General features: G+C 37.3%; 1 non-coding gene across 1 annotated transcript; it reads right to left on the bottom strand.

The window, feature by feature from the left end:
* Positions 1-303: 303 nt before the first annotated feature.
* TRNAG-CCC (transfer RNA glycine (anticodon CCC)) lies at positions 304-376 on the bottom strand. Its single transcript has one exon. It is a non-coding gene; the product is annotated as a tRNA-Gly (tRNA).
* Between the last annotated feature and the right edge of the window lie 16,973 nt (positions 377-17,349).

Here is a 17,349-nt window from a genome sequence, read left to right as displayed (position 1 = left end):
ATTTCCATCACCCCAAAAGGAAACTCTGTACCCATTAAACAGTTAATCCCCATTCCACCATATTCCCAGCTCCTGTCAACCACTGATCTGCTCTCTGTCTCTATGAAGTGGCTTACTCTGGATGTTTCATGTAAATGGAATCGGACAGTATGTTGCCTTTTGTGTCTGGCTCCGTTCATTTAGTATGTTTTTGAGATTCATCTATTTTTTTAAAAAAATATTTATTTATTTATTTATTTTTGGCTGTGCTGGGTCTTCACTGAGGCACGTGGGACCTTCTTAGTTGTGGCATGCGGGATCTAGTTCCCTGACCAGGGATCGAACCTGGGCCCCCTGCATTGGGAGCTCAGAGTCTTAGCCACTGGACCACCAGGGAAGTCCCGAGATTCATTCATGTTGTAGCATGTATCAGTACTTCTTTCCTTTTTGTGGCCACGTAATATTCTACTATATGGATAGCTCACATTTTGTTTATCCATTCCTCTGTTGATGGACCTGTGGGTTGTTTCCACCTTTTGGCTATTGTGAACAGTGATACTGTGATCATTGTCATGTAAGTGTTTGTTTGAATACCTGTTTTTAATTCCTTTGGGTATATACCTAGGACTGGAAATGCTGGACCATATAGCAATTTTATTTTTAAGTTTTTGAGGAAGCACTAAACTGGTTTCCATAGGGGCTACACCATTTTACATTTCCAGCGGCAACATGCAGGTGTTCCAATTTCTCCATATTCCTGTCAACACTTATTTTCCTTTTCTAGGGGTTATGGCCAACCTAGCGGCTGTAATCTCATTGTGGTTTTAATTTGCATTTCCCTAATGACTAATGACATTGAGCATCTTTTTATGTGCTTGTTGGCCATTTGTATGTTTTCTTTGGAGACGTCTGTTGAAGTCCTTTGCCCATTTTTAAATTGGGTTGTTTGTCTTTTTGTTGTTGAGTTTGTAGGTATTCTTAATATATTCTGGATATTAAATAAACCCCTGTAACATATATGATCTGCAAATATTTTCTCCCATTTTGTGAGTTGTCTTCTCACTCTCTTGATGAAGTCCAATTTATTTCTTTTTGGTTATTTATGTTGCTTGTGCTTTTGGTGTCATAACTAAGAAACCACTATCAAATCCAAAGTCATGAAGATTTACTCCTATGTTTTCTTCTAGGTTTTATAGTTTTAGCTCTTTAGGTCTTTGATCCATTTTGAGTTCATTTTTGTATATGGTATGAGTAAAGGGTCCAACTCAGTTCTTTTGCATGTGGATAATCGGTTGTACCAGACCAAGTTTTGAAGACATTCTTCTTTCTTCATTGAATGGTCTTGGCACCTTCATCAAAAATCAACTGACTATAGATGTATAGGTTTATTTTTGGACTCTCCATTCAATTCCATCCTTATCTATCTCTGGACTCCGTTTACTTGGTCCCTCCTCCAGAGATTCTGATGTAGTTCATCTGGAGCATGGCATGGGCACTGTTTGTTTGTTTTTTTAAGTCCCCTGGTGATCCTAGCTGTACTCAGGGCTGAGAATCACTGTCTCAAGGGAAGTTCTAGTGAAACCACTTCTTATCTAGTCTCCTTGGTGCCTCAGGATTCTCACTGGGAAATGTGGCTCTGAGTGGGTGTCACTGGAGAGAGGTTTTGTTTGGAGACTAGTTTTATGTTGACTGTGAGTGCCCTTAGGTGAGAGGAACACTGGGAAAAGGGGATATTTTTCTTGTATATCTTCCCACCGCTATGGCTCCTTTGTGTTTAAGAAAACTGAAATTGAGTCCTTGTCATATGCCACCAAAACTGTAACACAGTCCATTGTCTCCACAACAATAAGTAAAACAGCAACCTACAGCTGAAGCCTATCAGATGATAAATACATTATTAAACAGAGAGTAATGAAGGAATGGATAGAGTAAAAGTAGCAGCTGTGGGAGAAGAGATTCGTAACCTTGGCAAGCTAGAGATATTTTGACTGCAGTGGTGCCTTCTCTGCTTTTGCAGGAAAAAATGGAAAGATGGGGGATTGGGCTTGGAATGATCTGGTGATACAGGGAAAGTCTCTCACATTGTTAGTCATTTTTTCCAGTGTTACTTGTTACACTTGGAGCCTCTCTGTCTTCCTACACTGTCACTTCTACACATCTGTTCTTCAGATTAATTCCTCTTTTCCGCCTCTTCCGTAGACTCTGAAGGAGGCTTATTTCTAAGATGCAGTTTTGTGTAGGGGTTGGACATACAGGCATTGGAGCCAAACTGCCAGGGATTGTAGCTCAGCTCTGCTACCTACTAGATATGAGCTGGGCAAGTTACGTAGCACCTTTGTTTCCTCACATGTATAGTATCCTCCTTATCGAATTATTGCACGCTAGTACATTAAAGCACTTAAAATATCACCTGGCACAGAATGAGTGCTCCATAAACATTAGCTATTTTCATTATTATATTATTATTATTGCCCAGGAGTTAGAGCCCTCAGCTGGAGTAACAGTGAGGTACAGAAGTCTTCAGGACTATAGAGGAAGAAGTCTCCGAAGAAGGGCTCTTGGTGAAACCATGGAGGATGTGTGGTCTTGAAGCCAACAGTGAGAAATTCTGCATAAAAAGTGACTTGCATAGGAGGTAGATTGGATGGATCTGGCAACTGCTTTAAACAACCAGGTTTTATCTCACTGCTGTTTGGCCTGGCAGATGCAATTCCCACTTATAAATGCAGCTGTGTCTTGGGGATGGGCAGCAGGTCTCCCAGTGGGGATTTCATTTGTCATTTCCAACTGCCATGTCTCCAGTACCTTCCTAGACTACAGTGGGTAACTCACAAGCTTTCCCTGTTCACATACCTAATACCTCTGCTGCAACAATGTGGCCATTTTCTAAACTGTGTCAAAGATGGGGATAATACCTGACCCCTCCTCTTTGCCCACAATTTCTGCTCAACACCTGATCTGACCCCAGACCACTCTATGTCCCAAAGCAATGCAGAAGTACAGAAGTAGGTGATTTCAAGGTGGGGTTCTCAGCTGACTGATGGGCCCCGATTCCTTCCATCTTTCCGCTCTGCCACCCCCAGTATATCAGCGACATGTGTTCCTTCAAAGGTATAAGAAGGCTCCTGCAGTAGCAAAAAGCAACAATGTCCAAAAGCAGGAAGGGAATGAGAAAGATTTCTTTCATTCATTTCTCTCTTTATCCCAGAAAATATCTCCTTCCAGTCCTACTGGACGGGCCTGAGTCACACAGCCATACCTTAACTTCAAGGGGGCTCAGAAATTAAGTATCTGGATTTTCAGCTTCCCTTGGAACAAGAGGAAGGCAAGAAAGAAGGGTAGGAAAATGGCTGTTAGGTTGGTAACAAAAAGTGTCTGCTTTTTGACACAGTGGTAATTGCACTTTTTGTTATACGATCGCTTTACATTATAAATGACCATGCTCGAGCAGGCTGGCGTATCTTGTTGGGACAAAATTAACTTGCTTAAAGATGCTATAGTCTGCAAGCAAATCCTGTGTCTCTCACTGCCCGCCCCATCCAACTAAGTCCTGATTCAATGTGGCTATAACTAGGGAGCCCTATGTGTCTTTTGCCTTTAGGGTTCTGTAGAATATGTGATCCCCTAAGAGCCAGTTGAATTTAATTAATCTAATAAAGGACAGCACAGAAGGCTGCTATTGTGCTGCAACGCTCAGGAGGTAGCTTTGTATTTGCTTATTTTTTTTAAGTTTGATTAAAAATACAATTAAAAAAACAGGTTACAATGCATAAGTATCATTAATCTCAGAGCAGATTATTTTCATGCATTTATGAAAAAAAATACTCCAGTAATCTTATCTAGCCTTGCAATTTAGAGGTAAATTCACCGAGGAATTCCTCTTCGTCTTAATTCAAGGTTCTGTTCTGTCCCAGTATTAGAAAATTTAACTGATTTTTGCATATTTTCCACTTTTTTGATCAACTGTCATTTGCTCACACTTAAAACAAAATATTGTTTAACAATGCATGTTGGTTGTAAGAGGGAATACAAATAATATAAAACTACAGAAAGTTAAAAGAAAAAGTGCCCCTCTTTCATTCCCATCCCCTGCCCCCAAGCCAGTTCCTCATCCTGAAATAGCCCTCCACAGAGTTGCCCACAGTTAATCATTTAATTCTTGATCTAGGCCTGTACAAATCTACATATGCATCTACAGACTTGTGCATTTTTTAAAAACCACACTACATATTGTTCTACAAATTTTTTTCATTTAACAATATATCCTACTCAACTTTCCATATGCTTATGTATAAATTTATTATCATGATATTATATTCCATATCACGTACCTTTTGCAATTTTCAGGGTATTTTTATCTCCCACTACCCCTATTTTTCAGAGAAAAGAGCTCCCCTTGACTAACACTGTAATGACTCTTTAAAGAGTTTTAAAAATGGCTCTATTAAACATTAAGAATACTAAAGTGTTGATAGAACACAACATTTTTTAGCACAACATTTTTTAGAAGAGGACTCTATGATTTTATAATGGTGATGATTATGATCACTCCTACTTGTGTTTATACATTTTAAGATAATTTTCTATAAAGAATCTCATTTAAACTCCATCTAATACTATTTGGTTCTGGAACTGCCTGCAGATTCTCCTGATAACACTATTTTTATTGTAATAAAGTCTTACAGCCTGAGCTGGGAACAGCATGATAATGTTGTTATTGCTACCTAGGCAATCATTATTTAATAAAGATGAAAATTAATAGCTCCAACCTTACTCCGTGCCCAGCCTTACCCAAATTTGAATGTAGGTTTCCTGGCTACATCCTGCTGTTTCTTACTGCTAAGTTTCAGAATACATGAGGGAAAATGGACAGAATTAAAGGGAGAAAGACAATTCCACAATTATAGTTCTAAATTTTAATACTCCATCACAAGAACTGAAAGAAGAACTAGAGCAAAAAAATTAGTAAAGACGTGGAATATTTGAACAACACTAACAACCACCTTGATTTGATTAGTATTTATAGGATATTATACCAGGAACTGCAGAATGCACATTCTTTTCAAGGTCTCACAATATATTCTTAAAAATAGACCATAAGCTAGGTCATAAAACATCTCAATAAATTTATAGGAAATTAAATCATACAAAGTATGTTTTCTGACTGTGGAGGAATTAAATTAAAAATTAATACAATACAATATCTAGGAAAATCTTGAATATTCAGAAATTAAACAACATACTTCTAAATAATTCATGAGTCGAAGAAATAACAGAGGAAATTAGAAAATATTTTAAACTATATGGTAAAGAACATACAACAGGTATTTGCAGGATGAAGCCAAAACAGCATTTAGAAGAAAAGATAAAGCTTTAAATGCTTATATCAGTGACCAAAGTTATATATTTACAAGAAGAAGGAAAAAATAATAAAGATCAGATCAATAGAAACAGATAAAGAATAAGGAGAATTAATGAATCAAGATGTTGATTCTTTGAAATGATCAACAAAACTGACAACCCCCTAGCTAGAACCATCAAGGGAAAAACAAAACACAAATCACCAACATCAGGAATTAAATAGATCTTTTTCTTACAGGTCCTATGGGCATTAAAAGGATAATATAATATTATAAACAACTTCATGCCAACAAATTCAACAAGCTAGATTAAACTGACAAATTTCTTAAAAAATATAATTTACCTAAACTGATATAAGGTGAAACAGAAAATCTCAATAGTCCTACATCTCTCAGAGAAATTAAATACTTTATCAAAGATCTTCCCCAAAATGAAACACCTTCTAAAGCCCAGATGGTTCCACTGGTCAATGGTATCAAACACTCAAGGAAGATATAAGACCACCATTACATCATCGCTATCAGGAAAGCGAGGAGAGAATACTTCCTCACTCATTTTATTAGACTAGCATAACCTTAATACCCAGACCTGAGAAAGACATTACAAAAAAAAAAAAAAAAGTTCCAGATCAATATCCCTCAGGAGCATTGATGCAAAACTTCTTAGCAAAAAATTAGCAAATTGAATGCAACAATATAAAAAGGATGAGAAAACATGACCAAGTAGGGCTCATTCCAGGAATGCAAGATTAACTTAACATTCAAAACTCAACTGAGATCTTTTTTACCTTGCCAGGCCTGAGACTGTCCATTTCTGCCAAGAGAAACTAAGGCAGATAGGTGGAGGCTTGCTGGAGAGCCTCAGTAACATCAGGTGGCCTGGTTCAGGAAGCTTCTTCTTCCCCGTGGCTCAAAACTCTCCTCCTTCATCCAAAGGCAACAAGGAGGCTGGGGGCCACCAGCAGGAAGATTCTACCACATCCCTCCCTCACCAAGAGACATCTGGTGGCCTGGCCAGGGGAAATCTCTTCTGCCCCCTCAGATTGCACCAGAGGTACCAGATAAACCACGTGGACCAAAATAACATTACAAAGCCTCTGAAAATTAAGCCGTCATTGAAACCACAGCCCACAAAGTAAGTCAAGACCCACATGCTAAACCTAAACAAGGTGACTGACTGCTAAAATAAAAGATTTTCACAGAGCCCATAGTCTCCTAATAAAATAGGCAAAATGTACAAAATACAAATGAAAAGTTACCTAAAATACAGAGGACCAAGAACATAAATTTGAATGAGAAATGTCAATCAACTGACCAACACTGAGATAAGTCAGGTTTTAAAGCATCCATCATAAAAAAAAAAAGGTTTTGACAATCAATTACAATGAAATGAATGAAAATGAAAAAAATGGAAAATCTCAATAGAGAAATAGAAATTATATATATATAAAAATGGAAACCATAGAACTGAAAAATACAATAACAGAAAATTTTAAAACTTGCTGGATGTGCTCAATAGTAGAGTGGAGATGAGAGAAAACAGAATCAGTGAACTTGAGGACAGAACAACAGAATTCAATCAATCTGAACAACAGAGAGAAAATAGAACAACATAAATAAAAATCACTTCAGGGATCTGTAGGAAATAATGAAAGATCCAGCATTTGTATTATCAGAGTCCCAGAAGGAGAGGAGAAAGAGAATTGGGGGCTGAAAGAGTATTCGAAAAGGTAATGCTTGAAAAACTTCCCAAATTTGGTAAAAGACACAAACCTACAGATGCAAGAAGCTGAGCAAATGCTGAATATAATAAACCCAAAGAAATCTATGCCATGACATATAGTTAAACCTTGCAAACTAAAGATATAGAAAAGAATCTTGAAAGTAGCCAGAGAGAAACAATGCCTTCTGTACAGGGGAACACCAATTCAAATGACAGTAGATGTCTCATCTGAAACCATGGAGACCAGAAGGAAGGATCACATTATTTCTGAGGTGCTGAAAGAAAACAACTGTCAATCATGAATTCTAGATCTGGTGAAGCTGTTGTTCATAAATAAAAGGGAATTAAAAATATTCTCTGACAAAGGAAAACTAAAAAAATTTGTGACTTGCATATCTGTCCTTAAAGATTGGCTAAAGGGGGCTTCCCTGGTGGCGCAGTGGTTGGGAGTCTGCCTGCTGATGCGGGGGACGTGGGTTCGTGCCCCGGTCCGGGAGGATCCCGCGTGGCGCGGAGCGGCTGGGCCCGTGGGCCATGGCCGCTGAGCCTGCGCTCCACAACGGGGGAGGCCACAGCAGCGAGAGGCCCGCGGACCGAAAAAAAAAAAAAAAAAAGGAAAAACAACAAAGATTGGCTAAAGGAATTTCTTCCAATAGCAAGGAAATTATAAAAGAAGGGATCTTGGAGTATCAGGGAGGAAGATGGAAGAATGGACAGAACAGAGATATGGATAAATATGATAGACTATCCTTTTCCTGATGAATTTAATAAATAATATTTGATAATTAAAACAAAAATTCTAACACCATTTAATATCCAAAGCAATAATATTCAAAAGTGGGGAAAGTAGAGGGATCTAAATGGAACTGAGATTTCTACACTCAAAGAGGCCAAATGTTGATACCAGTATATAAATCACACAAGTAAATTAAAATACCCAGAGTAACCATTATGAAAACTATACAAATTATGAATTCAGATACACTATAAATAAGTGAGGGTAGAATCCTAAAAATTCTTCAAGTAATGCACAGGAAATCAAAACAAGAAAAAAATGAGATCTACAGGAAACAAATAGAAAACAAATTAAAAGTGCAGATTTATGTGATAACATAACAATTATCTTAAATGTAAATGGTCTTAATACACCAGTAAAAAGATAGATTGATAGCGTGTATAAGAAAATATGACCCAACTATAAAAAAAATTACTTCAAATAAATGACATAGCTAGGCTAAAAGTAAAAGGATGGAGAAAGTTTTACCATCCAAACAATCAATAAGAGTGGGAATATTTCTATTAATATCTGAAAATGTAGTTATTAGAAAAAAGTTACTACAGAGAGGGACATTACATGGAAGTAACAGAATGAATCTGCCAGGAGGACATAATGAGCCTAAATGTGTATGCACCAAACAAGCCTCAAAATAAATGGAATAAAAACTGATGGAGGTGAAAGGAGAAATAGACATATTCATGATTTTATCCCCTCTCAGCAGGTGTAACACATTCTATTTCAGCAACACGATCAACCAACAAGATCTTGTTGATGTACATGGAACACTTCACCCCAAAACAGCAGAAGAGTTCATGGAACATTCACTAAGACCATATCCTGGGCCTTAAAACAAACCTCAACAAATCTAAAAGAATTGAAATCATACAGAGTGTTTTCTGTCAACATATTTGGATCAAACAAAAATCAATAACAGAAAGACAATAGGAAAATCTCCAAACATGTGAGAATTGAACAACACACTTCTAAATAATCATAACTCAAAAAGGAAGTCTGAAAAGGAAAAAAAAATCCTTGAACTCAATGAAAATGAAAGCAACAGAACAAAATTCATGGAACGCAACTAAAGCAGTGCTAAGGGGAAAATTTATAGCACTAATGCTTAAATTTGAAATGAGAAAATGTTGAAAATCAATAAACTATAGTCTTACTTCAAGGAATTTAAAAAGAGAATAAACTTCAAAGCAAGCAGAAGGAAATAACAAAGAAAGAAGCAGAGATCAATGAAATTGAAAACAGAAAAACAATAAAGAAAAATCAATGAAAAAAGAAAAAGCTGATTCTTTTAAAAATCAATAGGAGGAGATTGGGGATACATGTATATGTACAGCTGATTCACTTTGTTATAAAGCAGAAACTAACACACCACTGTAAAGCAATTATACTCCAATAAAGATGTTTAAAAAATCAATAAAATGGATAAACCTTTGGTAAGACTGACAAAAATAATGACATATAAGAAAGAAATCCCTGATTTCAGGAATGAAAAAGGGGATATCACTACAGATCTGCAGCCATGGAAAAGATAATAAGAGGTTAGTATGAACAAATTTATCCTCATAATTCAACGACTTAGAAGAAATAGACAAATTCCTCAAAAAACAAAAACTACCAAAACTCAACCAACATAGAACAGACAATCTGAATAGCCCTATAAATATTAAAGAAATTGAGTTCAAAATTTAAAAGCTCCTGAAAAAGAAATCTTCAGGCCCAGATGGTTTCACTGGTGAATTCTCTGTAACATTTGAAAAAGAATTCATCCCAATTTTATACCAGAAAATAGAAGAGGAAACACTTCTCAACTCATTTTATGAGGCCAGTATTACTCTGATACCAAAATCAGATAAAGATAGTACAAAAAAAGAAAAGTACAAACCAATATCTTTTATGAACCTGGATGTAAAAATCCTTAACAAAATATTAACAAACCAAATCCAGTAATGTATAAAAAATTCACACACAATTACTAGTGGATTTATTCCAGGTTTGAAAGGCTGTTTCAACATTTGAAAATCCACCAATATAATCTACCGTATCAACAAACAACAGGAGAAAAACCATAATTTATATTTATAACATATAAAATATATTTATAACATACATGAAATGCATTTATATGCTAGTTGCAAATAAAAAATAAAGTTTAAATTCCATGTATAGCAGTGCCCCCAAACACAAAATTCTTAAAAGTCTGCTAATGCTGTCCAAGACATTTACAATGAAAATACTGCTGATATTTTAGAGATGACCCAAATAAATGGATATATATATACCATGTTCATGGGCTGTAACATTAAATATTGTTAAGAGGTCAATTCACACCAAGTCGATCTATAAATTCAACACGCTCCCATTCTAAATTTGTCATCTTTTTAATAGAAATTGACAAAACAGTTTTTACAATTACATGTAGACGCAAAGGCCCTAGAACTGCCAAAGAAATAAAAAAGAACAAGGTTGGAGGTCTCACTCTTCACTGGATAAGAGATCTTCTATGCTATTTCTATTATCATGTTCATCACATTTTACTCTAATTATTGTTAATATAAATGTGTGCTCCTTGAGGACAGGAGCCATGTCTTAATCATCTCTGTCCTAATCATCTCTTGTCTTAACAAAAGTACAAATGTTTTTAATAAAATATGCTGAGCTGGTTAAAATATAATGATCATTTCATACTTATTTGATTTTAATTTGAGAAAAAAAGAAATACTGGGCATCGAAACCACTGAGCATGTGGGCAGGGCTCTCCGGTGATAACATCAGAAATGTAGCCAGCTTTTTTTCTTTCCAAGAGCCAGGTCCAGAACCCTGGGACTCTGGTTTCCATTTAACACATGGGGAAGTTCCCTGGAGGTTATTCAGTGAGTTTGGTTTTACATCAAGGAATTACTTGGAGTCTAGCTCCAGCCAATTCTAGATTTAATTATTCATGACAAATATTGCTTGCCAATTGACATCTTTGTTTATATTGAATCTGATGATTTCGATCTTTGATTGCATGTGACTTCTCTTCCTTTAACACTATGTATCACTCAGTTCTTCAAGGTAAAATAGAGGGACTCCTTTCAACACTTAAGGTGAGCTCCTTAGTTCTGGGCAACATCAGCCAGTGGATTTTATGTCTTGCTGATTCTCTAATACTTTATTCTTAAGCCACAGGCCTGTGAACTTTTATAAATAGCTTTGATAAATCCAAAAGGCCATCCACTTTCTCTTCACAGAAGTTGCAAATTGGTACTGGTCCATGTTTGAGTACTTCCAGCCAGTCTTCCTACCCAAAGTTGTTTATTTGCAATGAGATTTTGTCCAATTCAGTGTCCATGGAGATTATTCATAATGACTTTTGAAATCATCTGTCTTTTGATTGTTTATCTTCAGGAAACTTCACAGTATACTACTGAAGTCATCCAGTCAATGCCTGTTTTTCCATCCATTAGGTCATTAACAACAGCACCAAATCAAGTATGAGAAGATTATTCCATCTATAATAAACAAAGATGCTCCTATTTGATTTTCTGGGTTTCTCATTCTCATATTTTCTGACCAAGATGATTTAAACATTGTGAAAGTAATGCAAAATAAATAATCTGTTCAGACAAATCAATCCAACACTGTACTCTGAGGGCGATTGTGGGGGACACAAATGAGGCAAATGCATGAAATTATCAGATTCAAGTTTCACAGACAGCACCTACCTGCAGATAGTCTGCGGAGAGTATCCAACCCGTCAATGTTTGTTGAGCATCTGTAACATGCCAAGTTAAGCACTGTGAGGATTCCAGAGGTGAAAAAGGCAAGGTTCCTAGACATATATATATGCAAATCAAGCAAGGAAGTATATGATAAATATCAATAGAGATGCATGAATTAATGTTGTTGGAGCTGAATAAGGAAAGAACCTTACAAATTGCTAGACTTTAGAAGGTTTCATGGAGAAACGTGGTATTTGAACTGGGTCTTGATGGATAATAGTTCCACAGGGGGACTTCCCTGGTGGCGCAGTGGTTAAGAATCCGCCTGCTAATGCAGGGGACGTGGGTTTGATCCCTGGTCCAGGAAGATCCCACATGCCACAGAGCGACTAAGACCGTGCGCCACAACTACTGAAGCCCGTGCATCCTAGAGCTCACATGCCACGACTACTAAGCCCACGTGCCGCAACTACGGAAGCCCGCGCACTCTGGGGCCCGCATGCTGCAACTACTGAAGCCCGCGTGCCTAGAGCCAGTGCTCCGCAACAAGAGACGCCATAGCAATGAGAAGCCAGCGCACCACAACGAAGAGTAGCCCCTGCTTGACACAACTAGAGAAAGCCTGCGCGCAGCAACGAAGACCAAACACAGCCAAAAAAAAAAAAAGTTCCACAGGGAAGGGAGGGTATGCCTGGTGGATGAAGTGGCACATGCAAAGGCCTAGAAATGAGGAAGTCAGAGGTTGTCAAATTCATCTTTCATGGGTTTTGTGCATGCTCTTCTGGTCAGAAAAACCTCAATATGTCAGCTCTTTCATTCATGATGGTGGATAGACAGGAAGCAATTGATATGCTTGACCAAGAGTCACCTCTGTAGAGAGGCCATCTAGGGATTTCTTACTGGAGGGAGTAGAAATTCTTTTTCAAAGAATAGCTTACTAACTAAGCAGAATCCAATCCATATGAAAAGGTTTTACCTTGCACACATACACTAGTCATACATTTCCTTTCTGTTGAATCAGGTTGAGGGAATTAGGGCATGATCCTGCTTTGATGTAAGTGGGGTCTTGTTAGGCTGGACCCAAAGGTAAAGGGCTTTCCAAAAAATGGAGCTGATACAGCTTTGAAGATTGGTGCTTGATACAAATATCAACCGTGAGAATCACAACGTTCTTAATTATGTTTGGCTTAATCTAATATTAGCATTAGGTTGCAAATACTGTACTCACTTTTCAGTTATGACCACTAAGGACGGGGAAGAAATGTATTTGGATTGTGCTAAGTGAAAATTAGTTGCAAATATTAGCATGTAATATTCACTGAGTACTAACTACATGCAAGATCCTGAGGTAAGAGTTCACATACATCATCTCAATCCTTATAACAGCATTCTAAAGTAGATAATATCAATTCTATGTTACATTTGAGGAAATTAGTGCACAGTTAATTAACCTGACCAGGGTTTCACAGCTGGTAGGTAGAGGAGGCAAGATTTGGCCTAGGCAGTGTGGCTCCAGCACATGATCTCAACTGCTGAGATAAGTACAATGGGGATAATAATGGTGTATCTCTCATAGCACTGTTATGATCATTCAAGAGTTAATACATGTAAAGTGCCTACCTTAATATCTGGTGTTTAGTAACTACTCAATAAAGAATAAGAACTATTTTTGGAAGATGAAGTTACTCACCCAGAGTTGCATGTGGCCAGACTGACTAAAAAGCACCATGTTTTTAACCCTTAAGATACTATATGCATATTCTTGACTTTACTGTAATTATGTCATCTTTTGTTGTTTTATTTAATTTTGTTTCAGAAAGCTTGTTACACTATTTGACAGGCCAGTAAAAGTAAAACTTGAATTTCATGTTAACCATGTACAAATATAAACACAATCACCATGACTTGAGTGTTTAAAAAACATAAATGCTATACCAATGTTCCTAGCAGTATTATCCACGACAGCCAAAAAGTGGAAGCAACCCAAGTGCCCACTGATGAATGAATGGATAAATAAAATGTAGTATATACATACAATAGAATATTATTCAGTCTGAAAAGGGAAGGAAATCCTGTCACATGCTACAACATAGATGAACCTTGAGGACATTAAGTGAAATTAAACCAGTCATAAAAGGACAAATACTGTATGATTCAATTTCTAGGAGGTACCTAAAGTAATCAAATTCATAGAAACAGAAAATGGGATGGTGGTTGTCAGGGGCTTGGGGAGGGGAAATGGGATTCATTGTTTAATAGGTACAGAGTTTCAGTTTTACAAGATGAAAAGAGTTCTGGGGATAGATGAATGATGGTGATGGTTACACAATGATGTGGCTGTTCTTAATGCCACTGAACTGTACACTGGAAAATGGTTAAACTGGTCAAGTTTATGATATGTACATATTACATATCATACAGAGAAAGTGAAATTCTATGTATTCAGAAAAGTGCAAAGAGCTTCATGGTCATCACAATAAAAATGAGATATTTTTGAAAACAGGTAGAAGTCATTTCCCTTCTGATGCGTTTTGAATGTGACTTGATAAAATTTTTGTTTATTTTAAATATTCAAACATATTAATTGAAGCCTCAGTATTCAGCAGTCGAACACCGAATTTCAATAATCCTCTTCTCTGCTGTTTTCTGATGTTCTTATTTGTAAAATGTAGTTCTCCTGGGGAATGTATTACTCCCTTTTAGCAGATGAACAGTTTCTATAATTCAAATATTCAAAAATTTGAGGTGGCTTTGGGGTAGGAGCGCACAGTAGGGAGATGCTGTTATCTTGGGGACATCATATTAAGAATAAATTGGATTCTTCATTCCCTTCTGGAAAAAGGGTTGGGAACTAATACTTTTTGAGCACCCATTAGCATCCATGGTTTGAGCAACCATGCTGGGAATTTTATATATGTTATTGCATTCATTCTTACGGGACAGGGATAAAAGAAAATATATTGAATTATAAGAGATTGCGGGTGTTTTCCTCCCCCATTTCTAAAGAGGAAGGCTGCTGCATTGGTTAAGGAGCTACCTCTGTAGTGCAGGATCCAGGTGTTCCCAAATGAAAAGAAAATCAAGAGATGGAGAGACTCATCTGCATCCTTGGCACATTGATATTTTGTGCCAAATACTTCTTTGTTTTGGAGGCTGACCTATGCACTGTAGGATGTTTAGCAGCATCCCTGGCCCCCACTTGGGAGTCACAGATATACATGTTTAAGGGTTGAGACTTGGAGGCGAGAAAGGAGCTAGACTAGAGAGGTGGTGGAGTGGGCGTTGAGGACAATTTGGGGGGTTAGAAAAAGGAGAATTTTTTGAGTCACTGCTACAGACTGAGGATGAGAGAATCCTCCAAAGGATTTTTTGAGAAGTTATTTATTGAGTGAATTTTCCCCTTTACAATTTTCTTGAAAGTTTGGATCAGGATTTGAGTTGCTCTGAATTGTGATTTTTATATGGTTGTTGTTTCTTTGAATATGATTCTGTGTTGAAACTGGACCACACGGTAGGTGTTCGTGTAGATTTTATATGGTTTACACTCATGACAGTCTTTTAACTTCACACTATCCCCATTTTTATAGATGATGCCCTAATCTCTCTGAAAGGTAAGATTTCACCTTGTACCATTCTGCCTTCCTCTTCCCCTTGCCTTCACAGAGAGGACCATGTTTCATTTTCTCAAGATTTTAAAAAGACTAGTATGAAAAAACACCTATTTTTCCTCTTTTTAAATGATGTCATAGCTTACATTCAGAGGTAATTTAACATCTAACCATCATATGATTCAGAAAGGTATGTCTGCAAGTTTCTTATTGTTGCTGTAACAAATAACTACAAATTTAGTGGCTTAAAACAATACAAACATTATCTTACCGTTCTGGAGATCCACAATCAGTCTCAGTGGGCTAAAATCAAGGCGTTGACAAGGCTGCATCCCTTCTGGAGACTCTAAGGGAGAATCCATTTCCTTGCCTTTTCCAGCTTCTAGAGGCTGTGTGCATTCTTGACTCATGACCCTGCATCACTTCAACCTCTGTTTCTTTCATCATATGTACTTTTCTCTTTGACCTGCCTGACTCCTTCTTAATAAGGACACTTCTGATTACTTTGTGAATCCACCTGAATAATCCAGGACAATCTCTCCATTTCAAGATACTTAATCACATCTGCAAAGTCCCTTCCGCCATGTAAAAGAGCATATTTACAGGTTCCAGAGACTGGGATGTGGGCATCTTTGGGGCCATTATTCTGCCTTCCCCAGCAAGGGTGTAAGACCTCGCAGTATGTATGGTCTCTTTCTGACAGCGTGTTTGAATTGTTCCATCTTGACTTGATTTTTTTTTTAATATGAAATTCTTAGGCTTAGCTGACATTTAATTTTCACATTAGAAAAGAGATAAGGATTAATCAAATTATAATAATATTGACGGAGATACTGATAAGAGTTTTAAATACAAACTCAAGCTCCTCTTTAATTTCATTCCTAGTATCTAATTACTAGGCCCGTCAAAAAGAAGAAAGTTGTGGCTACAGCACATTCAGTGGTCTTCCTGAAACATACAGCATGTCTAATAGTTAAATAGGTGGGATAAATCCTCTTTCAACAGATTCAAAAGTATCACCTGCCCAGCACAGTGCCTGACACAGAGTAGTGGTCCATGAATGTTGCTTAAATAATTAAAAGACCACACAGTCACATCAGGTTTTATTAATGTTGAAAGATGTTGGTGAGAGATGATACCAAAAGCTGTTATGTCATTTGTTATATATTTGGAGATAATGCAATTTGACCTGCACTGCCTAACTTCTGGTGAAGCTCATGGGTTGGGTATATTAGTGTTACTGTGATTTCATTTCACTTCTTCCTTGTCAATATACTCAAACTAGTTTCTATGAGGCCTCTTCTCCTTAACTCACTTTTCTGTTGTGCTTGATGAAGTGAATAATCATAGGCTTCAAAACTTGCCTTGAACTTGGAAGTTCAGCCATGGGCTGGAGGGAGACGATAGTGTACAAGTTAAGAGCATGGACTGGGCAGTCAGACTCATGATGTATTTAAATGCTACCTCTGCCACTTGCTGAGAAGCTGCAGGCCCATCCTGAGCCTCAGTTTTCTCACCTGAAAGTGATGATAATAGTGCCTGTTGAATCATAGGGTTGTGGAGAGGATTCAAGGGGAGCCACGTGAAATGCAGAGTCAGTGCCTGGCTCACAATGACCACTTAGTAAATAAGAGCTAATATTTGTCAGATTGAATTATTACCTATTAACAAGTAAGACTGTAAAACGGGCCTTCTGTACTTTCCTGTGTCCATGACGATTTTGAGGAGATTTTTTTGGGAAGAATCTTTCCCTCTTCCTGGAGGAGGATGGGAGAGCGGATGCTTAATGGTTGCAGGATTTTTTTTGAGGTTATCAAAATATTTTGTAACTAGATAGAGGTGGTGGTTGTACAACATTGTGAATGTATGAAATGCCACTTAATTGTACACTTTAAAATGGTTAAAATGGTGAGTTTAATGGTACGTGTATTTTGCCACAATTTTAAAAAAAACGGGACAATCTGAAGGTCTTCCTTCTTCTGAAACTTAGGACACATAAACGTGAGGGAGTGTATGCAATGAGAAGCCCGCGCACCACAACGAAGAGTAGCCCCCACCCGCCGCAACTAGAGAAAGCCTGTGCGCCGCAACGAAGACCCAACGCAGCCAAAAATAAATAAATAAATAAACTTATTTATTTTTAAAAAAAGAAGTGTGAGGGATTGTGGAGATATTTGCATAAGCA

The sequence above is a fragment of the Lipotes vexillifer genome, unplaced genomic scaffold (genome assembly GCF_000442215.2).
Source record: "Lipotes vexillifer unplaced genomic scaffold, Lipotes_vexillifer_v1.1 scaffold212, whole genome shotgun sequence".
Classification (NCBI taxonomy): domain Eukaryota; kingdom Metazoa; phylum Chordata; class Mammalia; order Artiodactyla; family Lipotidae; genus Lipotes; species Lipotes vexillifer.
Note: the sequence above shows the minus strand (reverse complement) of the source record. Positions and strands in the feature narration are given on the sequence as shown.